The following is a 19,511-nucleotide window of genomic DNA, read 5'->3' as shown; positions in this document are numbered from 1 at the left end:
GTTGCTACTAATGAGGCACTCTTGAGGAGTATTATCACTATTGGGGGCACTGTTACTTTGGTAGGACAATCTGTATATCTGACAGTATAGTGGATAGCACAGCGGGTGCAATATGAAGCATTTGGGGTGAGTTCAGACGCAGCAGTTTTATTCACAGCAGATTTTGCTCCGTGATCACTCTACAACAAAGGCCTCATGCACACGACCGTGACGTTTTTTTGCGGTCGTTTGCGGGATGGAACGGGCGGCCCATTGTAGACATGCCTATTCTTGTCCGCAAAACGGACACTAATAGGACATGCTATATTTTTTTTCCGGAGCCTTGGAACAGAGCAGCACACGGAGTGCTGTCCACATCTTTTGCGGACCTATTTAAGTGAATGGGTTCGCATCCGAGCCACAAAAACTGCGGCTTGGGTGCGGACCTGAACTACGGTCGTGTGCTTGAGGCCAAACACACAGCAAAATCTGAATTTCTTGCACTCCAACTTCCACACGTTTGTTGCACGTGCAAAGTACAAGGTGAAGTGCACTGCCGAGACCTGCAGCATAGGAGGGACGTTGCAGATGCCCTGAGTCCCATGTGGATGATTTTTTTCTGGGGTTTGGACATATTCAGGTGATTTGCTGAGTCTGTCACAGAACTGTCAGAAAAAGCTAAAACTCCAGCTTTTCAGCTTCTATCCAGGGCCAGTAAGCGGTGGGGTATATAACATCTCTGATTCCCATGTACTGCCGATCATATGCCACATCATTTATGGGTAAAACGCCTGTTTTTTAGCAAAATGATACGGCCATTTAACATGTGTCATGTGTCCGCTCCTGAATGTCCCCGTCACTTGTTCTTATTTCCTTCAGAAGCAGTGACATCACCTGAGTGTCTATAATCAATCATCAATGACCTGGAGCCTCGTCTGTGCCCCAGAAGTGCAGCTTGTATCTCCAGGGGTCTGCGATTAGAGGTCCAGTCTGGCGTCTGTACATTTTTAGAAGGTCTAGTCTTGGGGTCTATGTATTTAGGGCTCTAGTTGAGTCCACATTTTATTTTGGGAAGTCTGATCTGGGGTCAATTCTGGGATACATATCTATTTGCGGGGTCTCGTCTGGGATCTGCATCTATTTTGTGGTTCTCGTCTGAGGGTCTGGTTTTGGGTATGTTTTCATTTTGGCGGACTATAGTTATTTTTGGGATCTGATCTGGGGTCGGTGTTTTGGGGTCTGTTTTTATTCAGGGGTGTGATGAAGAATACATGCAGCGCCTGTGACTGGAAGGCAATGCCTCGGACACCAAACTGGCCCGACTGGGTATATCCATGACCCACTGTAGGCAGGTGTATTGTATCTCAGCCAGGATAAACCGTAGGCAGGTGTATTGTATCTAAGCCGGGATAAACCGTAGGCAGGTGTATTGTATCTCAGCCAGGATACACTGTAGGCAGGTGTATTGTATCTCAGCCAGGATAAACCGTAGGCAGGTGTATTGTATCTAAGCCGGGATAAACCGTAGGCAGGTGTATTGTATCTCAGCTGGGATACACTGTAGGCAGGTATGTAGTATCTCAGCCGGGATACACTGTAGGTAGGTGTATTGTATCTCAGCCGGGATACACTGTAGGCAGGTGTATTGTATCTCAGCTGGGATACACTGTAGGCAGGTATGTAGTATCTCAGCCGGGATACACCGTAGGCAGGTGTATTGTATCTCAGCCAGGATACACTGTAGGTAGGTGTATTGTATCTCAGCCAGGATACACTGTAGGCAGGTGTATTGTATCTAAGCCGGGATAAACCGTAGGCAGGTGTATTGTATCTCAGCCAGGATACACTGTAGGTAGGTGTATTGTATCTCAGCCGGGATACACTGTAGGCAGGTGTATTGTATCTCAGCCGGGATACACTGTAGGTAGGTGTATTGTATCTCAGCCGGGATACACTGTAGGCAGGTGTATTGTATCTCAGCCAGGATACACTGTAGGCAGGTGTATTGTATCTCAGCCGGGATACACTGTAGGCAGGTATGTAGTATCTCAGCCGGGATACCCTGTAGGTAGGTGTATTGTATCTCAGCCAGGATACACTGTAGGCAGGTGTATTGTATCTCACCTGGGATACACTGTAGGCAGGTATGTAGTATCTCAGCCAAGATACACTGTAGGCAGGTGTATTGTATCTCAGCCAGGATACACTGTAGGCAGGTGTATTGTATCTCAGCCGGGATACACTGTAGGCAGGTGTATTGTATCTCAGCCAGGATACACTGTAGGCAGGTGTATTGTATCTCAGCCGGGATACACTGTAGGCAGGTGTATTGTATCTCAGCCGGGATACACTGTAGGTAGGTGTATTGTATCTCAGCCGGGATACACTGTAGGCAGGTGTATTGTATCTCAGCTGGGATACACTGTAGGCAGGTATGTAGTATCTCAGCCGGGATACCCTGTAGGTGGGTGTATTGTATCTCAGCCAGGATACACTGTAGGCAGGTGTATTGTATCTCACCTGGGATACACTGTAGGCAGGTGTATTGTATCTCAGCCAGGATACACTGTAGGCAGGTGTATTGTATCTCAGACAGGATACACTGTAGGCAGGTGTATTGTATCTCAGCCGGGATAAACCGTAGGCAGGTGTATTGTATCTCAGCCGGGATACACTGTAGGCAGGTGTATTGTATCTCAGCCGGGATACACTGTAGGCAGGTGTATTGTATCTCAGCCGGGATACACTGTAGGCAGGTGTATTGTATCTCAGCTGGGATACACTGTAGGCAGGTATGTAGTATCTCAGCCGGGATACCCTGTAGGTGGGTGTATTGTATCTCAGCCAGGATACACTGTAGGCAGGTGTATTGTATCTCACCTGGGATACACTGTAGGCAGGTGTATTGTATCTCAGCCAGGATACACTGTAGGCAGGTGTATTGTATCTCAGCCGGGATACACTGTAGGCAGGTGTATTGTATCTCAGCCAGGATACACTGTAGGCAGGTGTATTGTATCTCAGCCAGGATACACTGTAGGCAGGTGTATTGTATCTCAGCCGGGATACACTGTAGGCAGGTATGTAGTATCTCAGCCGGGATACCCTGTAGGTGGGTGTATTGTATCTCAGCCAGGATACACTGTAGGCAGGTGTATTGTATCTCACCTGGGATACACTGTAGGCAGGTGTATTGTATCTCAGCCAGGATACACTGTAGGCAGGTGTATTGTATCTCAGACAGGATACACTGTAGGCAGGTGTATTGTATCTCAGCCGGGATAAACCGTAGGCAGGTGTATTGTATCTCAGCCGGGATACACTGTAGGCAGGTGTATTGTATCTCAGCCGGGATACACTGTAGGCAGGTGTATTGTATCTCAGCCGGGATACACTGTAGGCAGGTGTATTGTATCTCAGCCGGGATACACTGTAGGCAGGTGTATTGTATCTCAGCCGGGATACACTGTAGGCAGGTGTATTGTATCTCACCTGGGATACACTGTAGGCAGGTATGTAGTATCTCAGCCGGGATACACTGTAGGCAGGTGTATTGTATCTCAGACAGGATACACTGTAGGCAGGTGTATTGTATCTCAGCTGGGATACACTGTAGGCAGGTGTATTGTATCTCAGCCAGGATACACTGTAGGCAGGTGTATTGTATCTCAGCCAGGATACACTGTAGGTAGGTATGTATATCTCAGCCGGGATACACTGTAGGCAGGTGTATTGTATCTCAGCCAGGATACACTGTAGGCAGGTGTATTGTATCTCAGCCAGGATACACTGTAGGCAGGTGTATTGTATCTCAGCCGGGATAGACTGTAGGTAGGTGTATTGTATCTCAGCCAGGATACACTGTAGGCAGGTGTATTGTATCTCAGCCGGGATACACTGTAGGCAGGTGTATTGTATCTCAGCCGGGATACCCTGTAGGTAGGTGTATTGTATCTCAGCCGGGATCAGTATACAGATGATCTTCATAGTCCCCATACATCGGGCTGGGAGTTTAATGAACTGCAGTGAGGATGATAGGTTTTCTATACGCTGGAGATTTTGCAGGTTTTCCCACCTGCACAGAATGGAGAGATCTGTCATTATCGTAGGCACACTGCAGCTGGGAGAGACAGAATAAAAAAAAAATCCAGAAAATCACATTTAACGGTTTTTAATTAATTAATTTGCATTTTATTGCTTGAAATAAGTATTTGACCAGCTGCCAACCAGCAGGAATTCTGTCTCTCACAGACCTGTGACGGTTTCTTTAGGAAGCCTCCTACTCTGCACTCATTACCTGTATTAATTGCACCTGTTTGAACTCGTTACCTGTATAAAAGACACCTGTCCACACACTCCATCAATCGCACTCCAACCTCTCCACCATGGCCACGACCACAGAGCTAAGGACACCAGGGACACAATTGTAGACCTGCACAAGGCTGGGATGGGCTACAGGACAACAGGCGAGCAGCTTGGTGAGAAGGCAAGGCTTTTTACGTTCGGTCTCTCACAGTTGACGTGTACCTACAACCGGAATTACAGGCCTCTCCATTCTCTGTAGGTGGGAAAACCTGCAAAATCGCCAGTGTATCAAATGCTTATTTTCGTATTTACAGAAGCCTATACAGGCAATGAAAACCTATCTTGGCCCGGGTAAAATTAATACTTCACTTTTATTAGATACATTGTTAAAAAGTGTCACTATACATTGTGAATCACATTTGAAGAAAGCACACAGACAAAAACACACAAAATAACTACTGTGGTGTTAAAAACACAGTTGTGGCCCACCGCAAAAAATACTGTATGTCATCACATAGAGGCGATATATTGGGTCGCTGGCTCTAAAGTTGAGGACAGCAGTATCAATTCTGTATATCGACAAGAAATGATATTGATTTGGGATACTAATGAATCCACTACTTTGCCAGCAAACAAAATTGGCCAGCCTTGACGTCGAGGCCTTATATACCAACATAAGGCACAATTTAGGCATAAATGCGGTCTCTACGTTTCTTTCTACAAAAAGTATTCACTTTCATGCACATAATGAGTTTCTTTTAACTCTCCTCAGTTATTTACTCACTCACAATTACTTCCTGTTTGACGGCCAGTATTATCTACAATCTGTCGGGACCGCAATGGGGAGTAAATGTGCACCAAATTACGCTAATTTATTTTTGGGGTGGTGGGAGGACACTATTGTTTTTACACTTGATTTTTTTGAATTCACTCAGCACATTTTATTTTGGGGGAGGTATATCGATGATGTGCTAATCCTTTGGGATGGCACCACCGATAACTTTCACCGTTTTGTCACTGCACTCAACACTAATGCCATTGGGATGGCATTCACATCAGAGATTAGTGATAGTACCATAACTTTCCTGGATCTCAAATTGTCTTTGGACCCTGATGGCCACATCCGATCAGAGGTTTACCGCAAACCTACAGCTACAAATAGCCTACTGGAATGGAACAGTTTCCATCCTGGTCCTCTTAGGAAAGGAATACCCATAGGACAATACATCAGGGCCCGGAGGAACTGTTCTGACGATGCCAACTTTGAAAAAGAGAGTAAGACCCTATACGATCGGTTCCGAGCTAGAGGCTATCCAAAAAAAGTTCTACATCATGCCTATGCTCGGGCAAGGAGGACCAGTAGAACGGAGCTTCTGACTAATTCACCTAAGGCCTCAAAGATGCCTATTGTCAGATGTATAGGCACCTTTGATGCACAAAATAAAAAAGTGTTCGGGATCCTTAGGAAGCATTGGCATGTCCTATGGGCTGACAATGATTTGAGGGCTGTTATTACAGCTAATCCCAGTGTAACCTACCGCCGTGGAAGAAATTTAAAGGACGTATTAGTTCACAGCTTTTTTTCGTCCAGAACCACAAAAGACAACTTGGTTGAAATCAAATGTCACTGGCACTTACCCGTGTGGCAACTGTGTCTTTTGTCCGCTTGTGAAAAAATGTCGGTCCTTCATAAATCCTGTTGATAAAAAAGAATATCAGATCAAACAATACATCAATTGTAAAACTAAAGGCATCGTTTATGCAATTCAATGTCCTTGTCTCAAAATCTACGTTGGCAAGACCTCCCAAGAATTTAGGAGAAGGATGTGTCAACACATTAGCAGTATAAATACTCTTGCAGACACATCCATCTCGAAACATGTTAGAAGTCATCATGGTGGTGATCATAAGGTCCTGAAGTTTTGGGGCATCTGCAAAAAAACTTTGGGAGCAAGGAAAGGTGATTTGGACGCCATTCTTTTACAAGAGGAAACCAGGTGGATTTACCGCCTTGATAGCTTGAGTCCAAAGGGTTTGAACGAAGGATTCGCATTCACTGCCTTCTTATAAATAAATAAATAAATACTAGAAGATATTAATAAGCTTTTGGAATGGATTAGCTATGTAATCACTCTAACTACTATCAAGTATTCTGATTATTAGTTCATTTATGTACAGACATAATACTAAAATAATGATTTTGAATTCTCTGCACCAGTTCAAAATTTTAGATCATAAAGAGCATACATTGTCATCTATTGTCATGAGTATTACCAATTATTGCTCTTATGATAATAGATACCATCATTTCGAACCTTTGTGATGATGGATCTGACATAACTGAGCCTTGCCGGGAGATCCGGCTCATTTAGAAGTATGTGCGCATCCTTCCGCCGCGCAGCGCATGCGCATTGAGCCGCGCTGGTGAGAAGCTGAAATCGGAGCTCCGGCGCATGCTCCCTGTGGCGGTGTCACGCTGTGATGACGTCGATGGAGAGGTGTGGCGCGGGGAGATGACGCCGGTCCGCTCCTCTCACAGCGATTGGCACTGGTATTCTTTTACACATACCATGGATAGGCTAGTCGATTCTGTCAATCACAAGTGACATCATTTAGGCTTCCGGTGCCGAGTTTATTCATTGCTGCCCGTTACCCCTGAGGAAGCCAGCGAGACTGGCGAAACATGTCGGGGGGCAGTTCTAGGTTTTAATTAGCAGTTATGTGGCCCTCACTTGATAATCATCAGTAGTGACCCGTCTCACGTAAATGATCGGTCACATTTGTATGAGGACAGCAGTCTTGCCAGCTCTGTGTACACCATCCGATTTGTACCAACAGTACTAATTGGCGGTGGTCTCTAGTCAAATACAGCACACATCAGTCTGATTGCACTGACATTATCTGGTCAGGCCAATGTCAATATAGGCCACATTAGTATAGCGATCGCCTCTGGTTAGTGTGAAACTGCACCATGATAAAGTCCCAAGTCTGTTGAAGGTAGATGCAATAAATCCTCCTCAACAGAGGGTAGCATTAGTCAATTGCCACCTTCTGTGCTGCTAACCAGATCCGTTGGTAGCAGGGTTTTTGGGACGTTAGAATATACCCAATTGACACCAAGTAGTTTTTTGGTTTGTTTAGAACAAGCCTATTTGTATAGTGGGTGGATGCAATAAATCCCCCGATACATCTGGTGTGTCACAAATCGTCGATTTGTTGCCTATGGGTACTAAACAATTGGTGTAGTCATGAACACGCTAACATGCGGTCATATATCTTGCTAATGGATAAGTAGCGAGTGTGTCTTGGTCACAGCTATTTCTTTGGTACTACTAGGTTCATCCACCTTTTAGTCCAGGGCGTATTTGTCAAGAGGCCTGCATGCTGGCAAAGTAGTGGATTCATTAGTATCCCAAATCAATATCATTTCTTGTCGATATACAGAATTGATACTGCTGTCCTCAACTTTAGAGCCAGCGACCCAATATATCGCCTCTATGTGATGACATACAGTATTTTTTGCGGTGGGCCACAACTGTGTTTTTAACACCACAGTAGTTATTTTGTGTGTTTTTGTCTGTGTGCTTTCTTCAAATGTGATTCACAATGTATAGTGACACTTTTTAACAATGTATCTAATAAAAGTGAAGTATTAATTTTACCCGGGCCAAGATAGGTTTTCATTGCCTGTATAGGCTTCTGTAAATACGTGTTTAATTAACCTTGCCCAGGTTGGTCCTGTAATTATGGATTAAATGCTTATTTTCCCCACTGTACATGCAATAAAAATGTTTTTTATAACCATAGCATTTTCCTCTGTAGTAGCGCCCCCTGCTGTCTATCCTTCTGCATTCAGCAGTGGACGCACATGCTCAGTAACCTCCCTGCCCCCGGAGTAGTGATCTCATAGTGAAGATAGCCTGATACCTTTCATTCTCCCCTACCTGTAAATCCATAGAAATATCTAGCACTATCTCTCTAGACAGCAGAGCAGGAGAGGATGGCGGGGAACATGATGCACCATAGGGCTATTTAGTGCTGGAATCGCTGGGACTAGAAGGGGTTAACAAGTGCTGACTGCTATGTACTCCTGGGATGGTTACATGTAATGAGCTGCTGCCCACCCACAGAAAGGGAAGAGACCAGAGCCACTGCCGCTCCGTTCACCCTCTATGGGGGAGCTGAAGATAGGCGAGCGCTGTACTGGGCTATCTCCAGCGCTTCTATAGAGAATGAGTAGAGCAGCAGGTTCTGCATTAGAACAGGATCCCCGTTCTCGTGTTCAGTGGGGTCCCTGCAGTCAGACCCCCCCCAGAAATCAGCTGGTTATCCCCTATCCTTTGTGCCAAATGTTGAAGTTATTCCATATTCAATCACTTTAATTAGCCAGATAACCCCTTTAATAACTTGTGGGCAGAGGCAATCATTTGCTGTTGTCTCTACTGCCCTCTGATGGCAGCCACGTCCCCCGATCACTAATTGGTAAGTGTATTGCAGGCTTGTGGCCCCCTTACTGTTAGAATTGGCTCTGCTTTTCTCGTTGCAGGCAGTGCTGTGCTTGTTACAGTGAGACCCCCGGCGATCAGAGACCTCAATCAGCCTGTCTCTGCTCCGGCTGCTGAACTGTCCGCTCCATGAGACTGGACTGTAAATCCCGCTCATGTATATGAGTCGGCGTCTCCTTTGTCTATATATAGTGTGACTCCAGGAGTTACCTGGCTGTGCACAGATCTTCTGGGACCCCCTCTGCCATAGGCTTGTCAGACATTATTTCATGGTCGGTGATGATGTCCCACAAATATTTCCAGGAAGGACCCAAAGTTGGATTTTCATTTAACCCACATAGGCTCACGGACAGTATTACCACTGGGAGGCTGATGCTGGACTTTAATTTGCACCAGCGGTTATATGGCCGATAATTTTCCTTTTAGCAGGCACGGAGGTATAAGAGAATTGCTTGCCACTAATGGCTCTATCTCATGCTGTATGGCAGCTAGAGGTATGAGCCAGGCCTTGTTTTAAAGCGATCCCGGTCTTGTTTATATAAGCTTTAAAACAAGACCTGGGACAGAGCAGGTTGAAGTAGCTCCTCCTGTCACACAGGATATTTTCTCTCTGTCAGATGTGAGGTCTTTGTTTCCTAGAAGAGGAGTGAGATGAGATCTCTCCAGTGTAATGGCTCCTCCATACAGCAAGTGACGGCTGCGTCCTCCCTTCATCCCCTCTCGGGGCAGCGATGTGAGGCTTACATGGGTCACAATGCGTGCCTCCTAACCGTCTCAGGTTTTAGGTGATATCTCGGGATGCATAGGTCTGTGGCTTTTGAAATCCCGGCTCGATTTACATTAGTCACTCAAACCTTAATAATGTGTAATAATAAATACATTACGATGTAAACGAGGATAATTATCATTATGTGATGATCGGGATGACTCAGACGTGGCCTGGATTGGATTAACTAACAGCTTTGCCATGGCGTGCTGCTCGCAACCGCAGCGGTGACTCAGTCCAATAAACCACAATAGGTAAATAACAATGGGAGGGAAGTGATGTGAGATAATCAAGTCACTCTGAAGCCCATGCAGAAGTCTCCTCAGACACACCGCCGCTCCTCAGCAAAAAAAATATCCAGAAGATTCCTCCCTGAGAATCCTGTAGATCCCGCAGAATGGAGATCTGAGACTGATAGGTGGTAATCCAAGGATCGGTATACAGAAAGGATAGGTTTCCTGCCACCTCCTTTCACCCAGACTTACTGCCCCGGTTACACTCAGCATAGGGATTTGCCATTACTGCCACCCGTGGGCTCCTCAGACAAATGGGGGTCCAGATACTTCAGTGGAAAGGTGGTTTGAGTTAACCACATCACTGCTGATGTGTATGGAGAATGCAGCGTGCTGGTGGTGGGGTCTGGTAATATTGCCCCCCCCCCCACACACACACACAACAATGGACGGTATTGAAGTTTTTTTTACCCAAACACCCCTTACCCCCCCACCAACACTAACCATGTAATGTGTCTGGTAGGCTGTGAGGCCTGCAGGTACACTATGTGGGCGTAAAAACATCCGATATCACTTGGCTGATTGCGGTGACATGAATCATCTTTCTGCAGTTTCCTGGGTGATGAGAGGGTTAATGAGCTGAGGCGGTGGCCACGTGGTAGACAACTCCTGAGTCAGGAGAACATTCCTAGATGTGGCCTATAATTACCAAGATGTTCCCAAGGTGCTGCTTCTTGTGTTTTTTAACCCCTTTGTGCTCCTTGATGTATGTGTACATGACAGCTGTGCGAGGAGTGGGCTCCCCCTGCCATGTGAAGACCCCCAGGTCCACCATGTTAGGACTCCGGGGTAACAGGACGCAGGTAAATCACAATATACTGCATAGTTACCCACATTTGAGTTGGTAAATTCAGGGTCTGTACATTTTCAGCCTGGGGATGTGATGGAACAGTATGCTGGCATCTATGATACTGCAGTATAGAAGTATCGCAGTGTATGGTACAAGCGACCATAGGTTCAAATCCCCGAGAGGGACTGAAATCTACCCCAATGTTTGTTTTTCACCAAAACTGGTATAAAGAAAAAGTGGCCCCTAGTGACCAATCAGATTCCTCCTTTCATTTTCATAATGATTGGTTGCTAGGGGACCGTTTCCTTTACACCAGTTTTGATAAATCTCCCCATTGTTTATTAAATTACAAAAATGTATGATCTAAAAACTAAGCAATTCGTATCGCTGAATCCCTGAACTATGACAACGACGGAACTGCCATCGCTTCAAAGAAAAGAAATCTAAAAGTCATAAAACAACCTTGGCCTACAAAAAAAGATCAAAATATTAAGGGCGCCAGTAAATGCTCTTTTTTTTTTTTAATAAAGGTTTTTACTTTTTTTTAAAGTGATAAAACAATAAAACCTTTGGTCCGGCTGTAATTGAGCCGCCATGTTTACTGCGCAGTCAGTGCCATAAAAACAAAGCCCCAAAATACACAATGGAGGAATTATTTTTTCTATCCATCCTACCAATAGTTTTTTTTTTTTTTAAGTTTCCAAGTACATTATATAAAAAAGATTTAAAAAAATATCTGACACGTTCTGGAAAAAAACAAGCCCTTGTGTGGAGGAGAAAACACATGTCAACTGAAGGGGTTGTTTGCTCAAGATTGAGTCTGCCTGTTGATGAATGTCCTGATTGGCTGAGAGGGTGAGTGGGCGGGGCATGTAACTGTAGACTACGGGGAGGACTTCTTCAGGTGGCAGATTACTAATGGTGATGGTCTTACTTGTGAGGACCCCCGACAAAGTCCTGGATTTCCATCAGACCGGATATCAAGAGCAGGACTAGCTGTGTGCAGAGTTACTGACTGGAAGGAAGAGTGTCCACATTCACTGAAAGCAAGCAAAAACCAAAAAAATGATGCAGAGAGGATATTCAGACGCTGCAGGGCTTTTTATACAGAAAGTAACTTTTCAAAAAGCTTTTGATATGTGACAGAGACACAAGTTCTCATTGATGGGGTCTGAGTGCCCCCCAGAACGAGAGCAAAGAAGCACTCACATAGAGCTGCACGAGACGGGCCCCATAGCAGTCCACGGGTCTGCCTCGATTCCATCCATACCACGAGAGCGCTCCTCTCCCCTCGTTCTAGGGATAGTGGGGGTCTCAGCGCTCAGACCCCACCAATCACAACTTTTTATTTGTGTCTATGAAAAGTTAAAGGCCCTTCAAGCTTTACTTACAGGACACCAGGAAGCCCCTTTCCTCTTGTACCAGGAGGGGGCGCTGCGCTGATAGAGTTACTGGATGATAAATAATGTCATGTTTTCCCCGAGGAATGCTGCACCACATGAAGATGCAGAAATTCCCAGACACCCCCCAAAATCTTGTAGAAAGCCTTCCTAGAAGGGCAAAGGGGGACAGCTGTGCGTTTATGCCTATGGACGTAGAATGGGAGGGGAGAAAAGCCCCTGGAGGTGGAATGTGGAGGGTCCGGTACTTTCTCCATATAGTGTATTGGGGGGGGGGGGATGTATAAATGTGATGGTCTAGGACAGGAATGCCCAACCTGCCGCCCTCTAGCTGTTGCAAAACAACAACTCCCAGCATGCATAGACAGCCTACAGCTATTAGAGAATGCTGGGAGTTGTAGTTTTGCAACAGCTGGAGGGCCGCAGGTTGAGCATTCCTGCTCTAGGACATAGCGGACACCCCCTACTTATATTCCCCATTATTCAGGCTTTGGTTGTTTTTCCATTACAGGATCGTAGTCAGTCCTTCCATTATCAGCACTGTTCAGTGGAGGCAGGCGGTATAGTTCCATCCAGACGCAGGAATGTGACTGGTATCGCAGCGTATAAAGATATCCATTATATCCCCGAGGATCAGGGTTAGTTTGGTCTCTGGAGGTGGATGAGGACTGAAGGATGTGGTGATGGGACTGACATCCAGCGGCCGGCACAGTGAGGAACCACAAGTGGTGGGGTTTTCAGCAGGATCATCCATGCCTGAAATGTGGAAGCTGACGTTCACACCAGGTCATGTTAATGTCTTGGGATTTAAACCCTTTCACTGCCAGGGAATTATAATATGTGGACTATACATGGCTAGGATGTGAGGGCTCAAGCGTGACGTCAGACTGAAGCTCACAGCCTCGGCTTTCATATGAAGAAAGCTCTAACATCATAGGCCCAGAACATGTATGACGTCAGGAAAGATTTCCTTCTAGTCTCGGCTGGATTCTCCTACAGGAACCTCTCTTCGTGCTATCACCCCTCTCACCAGCTATAGCCGTTTATACTAATCTCGCCCCATACATCCTCTAGTGACCTCATGGGTGGATACAGGACCTTATCCTCCTGTCATCCCTCCAGCCCATTGTGGCTGTTTCTGGTCTCTTCAGGTCTGGTGATGATATCTGCACGTGGACAGAAGTGCGTGTCTAACCTGTAAAAGAGTTGGGTATTCGGGGAAGGGGTTGTATTAGGATTTACTTGAGTGGATTGAAAGTGTTAAAATTGCCCTGGCAGTAAAAGGGTGAAGTCTTATACGTGGTGAGGTGCATCCTCCATAGATCGGACTTGTTTTCCAGCACATCCCACAGATGCAGATTGGGGAGAGATCTGAGGAACGTGGAGACAAGTCATCACCATGTCCTGCACTGTGAATTGGGGAACAGAGAAAGATCACCGGATCCACCCATCTTCTGGATTGTGCGGAGAGGAACATGTCGCCGACCTCCGTCCTGCTATAATATAATATGAGCACCCAGTTTATAGGTCCTTCCACCAGCAGAAGGTGAAGTAGCGCCCCTACATACTCTCCAGCATCTTCTCAGGTCAGGTAGCAGCTATAAGGAGAGAACAGAGAAGTAACTGCAATGGTGCACCGGAAGACTCTGACCAGTCTACATCACCGCTCCCTGGAGTCACCCTCTAAGGCCGTGTTCACATGGGGCAGAGTTGTTCCTGCTGAGAAATCCATCTCATACGTGTGAATGGAGCCGTTTCTGCATCATTTTCTGGAAGCTTCATTGAGAGTCAAATCTGCTGCATGTGAACCTACACTGCAGGCAGTCACAGACTGCATGTGTGGCCCCCAACCTCTGTGTGTGCTGCATGTGTGGCCCCCGTGGTCACGTGTTTCCACCACTATTAGAACTTCCCCTCAGGTCACCCTCCACCGCCTCACTCCTCTTGAGGCTTCATACAGATGAAGAGTCTCCGCAGAGAGCAGTCCACAAGTCTGATGTCACCCTGACTCCACACCGTACAGCGAGGTCCTGACAGGGGGACAGACCTGAGGATGACCGGACAGACACACAGTCCTCATCATGAGCAGAGGGGAAATGTCACAGATGAACAGAACCCAATGTGCACAAGTCCAATCTATAACTCAGGAAGACCATGCACCCCGTGAAGCTGCCCACCCTGGGGTCACCATGCACAGCAGACAGTCAACTGTTGGTCATCACTGATCTGGACACAGATATAGAGTGTTCATCAGAAACATGAGACCTTTGTCACACACCTCACCGGGTGAGGGTTACGGTCCCTGAGGCCATATGTAGCTAAGTCCCTGAGGCCAATCAGAACCCCCTTTCTACAAGTCCTGATCCTCCTCCTATTTCCAGGCCACAAGAAGATGGCAGTATTATAAGTGGTACATGGTCAGTGGGGCCCCTGTCCTGCATTACACAACCATCCCATCTATATAAATGGACACTGTGTAATGCTCCACTTCCCCTGTGGTGGCGCTGCAGGGATATTGAACACTTCCTGCCAGGATTACCACACAGATTACAGCTAAATCTGTGAATAAAGAATCTGCAGTGTGTGAACATGTCCTAATCCAGCATCTCAACAACGTGACCCCACATTGTCTTACTCCAGATGTGAATGGGTTGTGTTCAGGCCTAATACATAATGGGGGTGAAGGTGAACACAGGATGGTACAGAGACCAGTGATACTTACCTGCTCAGGAGTCCATTTCCTGGTAGCATGGAGCAAAGAATATTACATTAGAACATGTGACAAACATCCAGAAAAGTGGCAGTGCACAACGCCGAGAGGCTAGAGAAGTGGCAGTGTGCAACGCCGAGAAGGCCAGAAAAGTGGCAGTGTGCAACCATGCAAGATCAGGCAGTACAAGATGGTACAGCCTAGAGTCATACAGTACTGCACCATATTGCCAACTGTATCATCAGAACATCTGAGAGACTCCTGGAAGGGCTAGAAAGCCTCCTGGGTGGCTCACATACTCTCCTCTCCCTGCTCATGCGCCTCCTCCGGCGCTGGCGCAGTAAACGACCTGACATGGAGTGTCGGCTGGAGGGGTGTTCTTTATAAATGGGCAGGGTGTAAGAAAAGTTTTAGGGAAAGGCCCATTGCTTTGTCCCTCTCTAGAACCTCCCTGCTGTAAGTTGTCAATTATGAGCCACTTACCTCTCATCAGCCATCTCGTCTAGCCACTTTAACTCTCCGTCTACCAGAGCCTGTCCACACCACTGGCCCTCGCTGTCCTGCATGAAGTGTTTCAAGTCGTCCTGCAATGGACCGAAATCCATAAACCACGACTGCTCAGGGACTCAGAAAGGATCTGTCATGTCCTCCAGCGGCTCCTGCTGATCATAAGCAAACGGCAGCCTCACCGAATCCTACAGGTACAGAAGAAGCTAAAGCCCCTGGGCGGCACTGGTCCGGTCCAGTTCAGGATATAGATGGGATATCATACCTTTATATGAGCGTCCCTGATGAGGGCCAGGCTGGCCCCCTGCTCCTCGCAGAACTTCCTACTGGACATCCAGCTCATGGCCTCCTTCGAGAAGTAATAGCCCATGCCATGAAACCACACGCAGTCAGAGTTATGTGCAGACGAGCCCTGTAGATCGCCAGCCAGGCTGTCTGGAAGATACAAGGGCCACATGTAGTAAATGCAGAATATAATTACAATCCACCCTGTCAACACAACAGGAGACAACTGCGGCCAGAGGTCAATGTTCTGGAGCCCCTCAGGTCAGCCGACAATCCTTGCCATGGATAATCACTAATATCCTAGGAAAGCGAATAGGAAAATAATCTCTAGGATTGTGAGACCACCAAAGAGCAAGAACTGTGCCAAGGCCGTAAAGATGCTGACTGGAGCAGAAACCATAATCCCATCGGAGGTCCTACTCCTGGGCTTCAGTCACCACAAGGTCATTGTGACTCCATACAATATAATATACAGTACATACAGCATGAACACATCGTCATCTCCTCATCTCAGGAATATAATACATACTTTACAGGAGTCACGTGGCACATGTGCCACCTACAACACTAAATATCACCATCATAGGAGGTGGAGAAGACTTACATGTCTACATGCAGACATCAAACAGACAAAGGAACGTGGTCACTGTCCAGAGCCGAGCCCTCCGATGCCACAAATCAGCCAGAAATCGGGAACTAGGAGCAATTTGCTCACCCTAAACCGGGAAAGAAATAGATGAGGGTTGTAGTTATGGGGAGTAATATGTGGACTGAATGTGACAGACGTGGGAGGAGAGGTGGTGCGGTCTCTCCCCCTCCCCCGCAGATTCGGCTGTAGGTTCTCTCTGTACACGGATTCTGGCCAATGTTTCGACCCCTCTCCCTCCGTCTGCAGAGTCTGCATCTTCTCTCTACATCGTTGCTACGTGTGCAAATCTGCAAACAGAAAATTAGAAGAGTAACTCTCCCTAGAAATGGCGCAAATGGTGAGAACATCCCCCAAATGCCCCTGTGACCGGCTGAGTGGCCATACTCTACAGTGTCGGCTGGAGACGAGTAGGGACCTGAACACTGGAACAGCAGAGCGGAGGGGATGATTGAGGTCCCCCCCGCTATGTGGGCTCTTACTGTTGCGCCATGTTGACGTTCACCTCCACCATCCTCTGGGTCTCGTGGACTGGAGCCTGCCCCGGTTCTCTGGGATATCTGGGTATAAAACCATTATACACTGCATAAACCTATCTACCGCCAGACACCGCACATCACACATATCCACACACTCCAGCAATCCTGAGACGGAACGAGGCTGCAGTTCCCTGGTGAAGGAACCTTGACGCTAAGGCCACCACAAGGACCCTTCATTCAAAACCCATTGAGAAATCTTACACCTGCGCAGTGATGGGAGGTACTGGCCACAGGAGACAGTCCAGGGGGGAGGGGAGGTTCACAGAGGCTTTCAGGGAGATTCAGCCAGAAATATAATGGAAGGACTTCTACCTCTCCTTCCGCTGGATCCACATCTGGAGCGTGGACTGAGCTTCACCGCTGGGGGTGGAGATGAAGCCCTGGGCAGCGGTTCCTTGCTCCACAGTACATCAGAACAGCGCATGCGCAAGATACAGAACTGCCATGTAATGTCTTATGTACAGAGCGGTGTCAGCGCGATGACCTCCAAGCGCTATATACAGGGTGCACTGTAGTCTCCTCTCTCCCCCCGGTGTCTCTCTGGCAGCACTCACCGGCTCCGGTAGGTGACAGCTCGGGCAGTGGCTGGAGGAGCAGTGAGCGGGAGGCCTGTGTTCTGCTGAATGGCTGTGGACTCCGAGTCCGCAGACCGCGCCTTATATATGGGCAGTGACGTCATCCGCTCTCCACACTCTGCGCCCCCAACACATTTGCACCCGAGCGGTGACATCACGTGCTGCCAATTCCTCAGCTCATTATATACACAAGGGGCGGCTGCGGACTGTGTGGATACCTGCCAGTCCCCTCCCCTCACGATGGTTCCGCCCCTGTATAGATGGTCCCCTCACGATGGTTCCGCCCCCTCCCGATGGCTCCGCCCCTGTATAAATAGTCCCCGCAGTCGGGGATTTCCAGCCATAAGTCGCGGAGGAGGAAGCAGATGAAGCGGCGGTTGCCGGGAGCTCTCCTGACCGGGCGTCTCCCTCCGTCCTCGGCTGGAACTTCACAGGACTCGCCCGGTTTTCCTTCCCCTCACCCGCTCGCTGCTCCGGCCTCAGCTCCTCGGGTCACCGGCTCTAGAAGAGGGACTGACCGCCCCGACCGGAGAGGAGCCCGGCCTGAAGAGAGAGCAGAGAACCGGGAGTCCGAGGAGACTGCCCCTATACAATGAGAGAGAGAGAGACTGCCCCTGTACACAGAGAGAGAGAGACTGCCCCTGTACACAGAGAGAGACTGCCCCTGTACACAGAGAGAGACTGCCCCTGTACACAGAGAGAGAGAGAGAGACTGCCCCTGTACACAGAGAGAGAGAGACTGCCCCTGTACAGAGAGAGAGACTGTCCCTGTACAGAGAGAGAGAGACTGCCCCTGTACAGCGAGAGAGAGAGACTGCCCCTGTACAGAGAGAGAGAGAGACTGCCCCTGTACAGAGAGAGAGAGAGACTGCCCCTGTACAGAGAGAGAGAGACTGCCCCTGTACAGAGAGAGAGAGACTGCCCCTGTACAGAGAGAGAGAGACTGCCCCTGTACAGAGAGAGAGAGAGAGAGAGACTGCCCCTGTACAGAGAGAGAGAGACTGCCCCTGTACAGAGAGAGAGAGAGAGACTGCCCTGTACAGAGAGAGAGAGAGACTGCCCCTGTACAGAGAGAGAGACTGCCCCTGTACAGAGAGAGAGACTGCCCCTGTACAGAGAGAGAGACTGCCCCTGTACAGAGAGAGAGACTGCCCCTGTACAGAGAGAGAGAGAGACTGCCCCTGTACAGAGAGAGAGAGACTGCCCCTGTACAGAGAGAGAGAGACTGCCCCTGTACAGAGAGAGAGAGACTGCCCCTGTACAGAGAGAGAGAGAGAGACTGCCCCTGTACAGAGAGAGAGAGAGAGAGACTGCCCCTGTACAGAGAGAGAGAGAGAAACTGCCCCTGTACAGAGAGAGAGACTGCCCCTGTACAGAGAGAGAGAGAGACTGCCCCTGTACAGAGAGAGAGAGAGACTGCCCCTGTACAGAGAGAGAGAGAGACTGCCCCTGTACAGAGAGAGAGAAACTGCCCCTGTACAGAGAGAGAGACTGCCCCTGTACAGAGAGAGAGAGACTGCCCCTGTACAGAGAGAGAGACTGCCCCTGTACAGAGAGAGAGACTGCCCCTATACAGATAGAGAGAGAAACTGCCCCTGTACAGAGAGAGAGACTGCCCCTGTACAGAGAGAGAGACTGCCCCTGTACAGAGAGAGAGAGAGACTGCCCCTGTACAGAGAGAGAGACTGCCCCTGTACAGAGAGAGAGACTGCCCCTGTACAGAGAGAGAGACTGCCCCTGTACAGAGAGAGAGACTGCCCCTGTACAGAGAGATACTGCCCCTGTACAGAGAGACTGCCCCTGTACAGAGAGAGACTGCCCCTGTACAGAGAGAGAGACTGCCCCTATACAGATAGAGAGAGAAACTGCCCCTGTACAGAGAGAGAGACTGCCCCTGTACAGAGAGAGAGACTGCCCCTGTACAGAGAGAGAGACTGCCCCTGTACAGAGAGAGAGACTGCCCCTGTACAGAGAGAGAGACTGCCCCTGTACAGAGAGAGAGACTGCCCCTGTACAGAGAGAGAGAGACTGCCCCTGTACAGAGAGAGAGAGACTGCCCCTGTACAGAGAGAGAGACTGCCCCTGTACAGAGAGAGAGAGACTGCCCCTGTACAGAGAGAGAGAGACTGCCCCTGTACAGAGAGAGAGAGACTGCCCCTGTACAGAGAGAGAGAGACTGCCCCTGTACAGAGAGAGAGACACTGCCCCTGT

General features: G+C 48.2%; 1 long non-coding RNA gene across 3 annotated transcripts; it reads right to left on the bottom strand.

Annotated features, from left to right (window-relative positions):
* Window positions 1-10,303: 10,303 nt before the first annotated feature.
* Window positions 10,304-17,528, bottom strand: LOC122933910. Of its 3 annotated transcripts, none has more exons than XR_006388571.1 (5): window positions 16,145-17,528; window positions 15,521-15,690; window positions 15,232-15,443; window positions 11,573-13,636; window positions 10,304-10,403 (listed from the first exon to the last, which is right to left on the bottom strand). It is a non-coding gene; the product is annotated as an uncharacterized LOC122933910 (long non-coding RNA). The 3 variants fall into 3 exon arrangements; XR_006388572.1 differs by lacking the exon at window positions 10,304-10,403 and having other exon boundaries at window positions 11,213-13,636; window positions 16,145-16,476; window positions 16,669-17,520; XR_006388570.1 differs by lacking the exon at window positions 10,304-10,403 and having other exon boundaries at window positions 11,213-13,636; window positions 16,145-17,513.
* Window positions 17,529-19,511: the final 1,983 nt, after the last annotated feature.

Source organism: Bufo gargarizans, chromosome 4 (assembly GCF_014858855.1).
Source record: "Bufo gargarizans isolate SCDJY-AF-19 chromosome 4, ASM1485885v1, whole genome shotgun sequence".
Classification (NCBI taxonomy): Eukaryota; Metazoa; Chordata; class Amphibia; order Anura; family Bufonidae; genus Bufo; species Bufo gargarizans.
This window is presented reverse-complemented; position numbering and strand designations above follow the sequence as displayed.